This window comes from Malurus melanocephalus, unplaced genomic scaffold, assembly GCF_030028575.1.
Source record: "Malurus melanocephalus ecotype Western Australia unplaced genomic scaffold, MMel_1.1 scaffold_681, whole genome shotgun sequence".
Lineage (NCBI taxonomy): Eukaryota > Metazoa > Chordata > Aves > Passeriformes > Maluridae > Malurus > Malurus melanocephalus.
This window is the reverse complement of record NW_026623913.1, coordinates 97,335-98,063: the sequence shown is the minus strand read 5'-3', so window position 1 is coordinate 98,063 and position 729 is coordinate 97,335.

Below are 729 nucleotides of genomic sequence, written 5' to 3'. Positions count from 1 at the left end.
TCCCCTTCCAGCATCCATCCCCTTCCAGCATCCATGCCCTTCCCGAGGGAATTCCTCGGCCAGCTCCCCGCAAACCCACGCTCCAGCCCAAATCATCCCCTCTGGCACACACGGGCAAAGGAAACAACACTGGCAGCCAAATACGTGGCTGGAAAATCGCAGCACTCCAATGGTTTTGTRGAAGAAATAGGAGGGTTTGAGGCTGATTCAAAAATCTTGGAATACTGCAGCGTTTGGAATTTATAGTGAAGAAAYAGCAGGGTTTGGGGCCTGTTGGGAAATTGGAGCACTTGGATGGTTTATTGAAGAAATGTTGGTGGGATCTCCAGGATTTGGTTTGGGAATCTTGGAAAACTGCAATATTTTGATGGTTTATTAAAGACTTAACAATGGAATCAGCAGGATCTTGGGCTGGTTTKGAAGTCTTGGGATATTGCAGCATTTAGATTTTATACTGAAGATATATCAGRGCTTGGGGTTGATTTTAAAATCTTGTAGAATTGCAGTACTTGGATGATTTTATTGAARTAATACCAGGGTTTGAGGCTGATCTGAAACTCTTGGAATATTGTAGCATTTGGATTTTATACTGCAGAAATACCAGTCTCTGGTCTGGGTCTGGTTTGGGAAATCTTGGCAAACTGCAGTGTCTCAATGGTTTATTGAAGAAATATTTAGTGGAATGACACAGTTTGGGCTAGCTGGTAAGTCTTGGAATAATGCAGCACT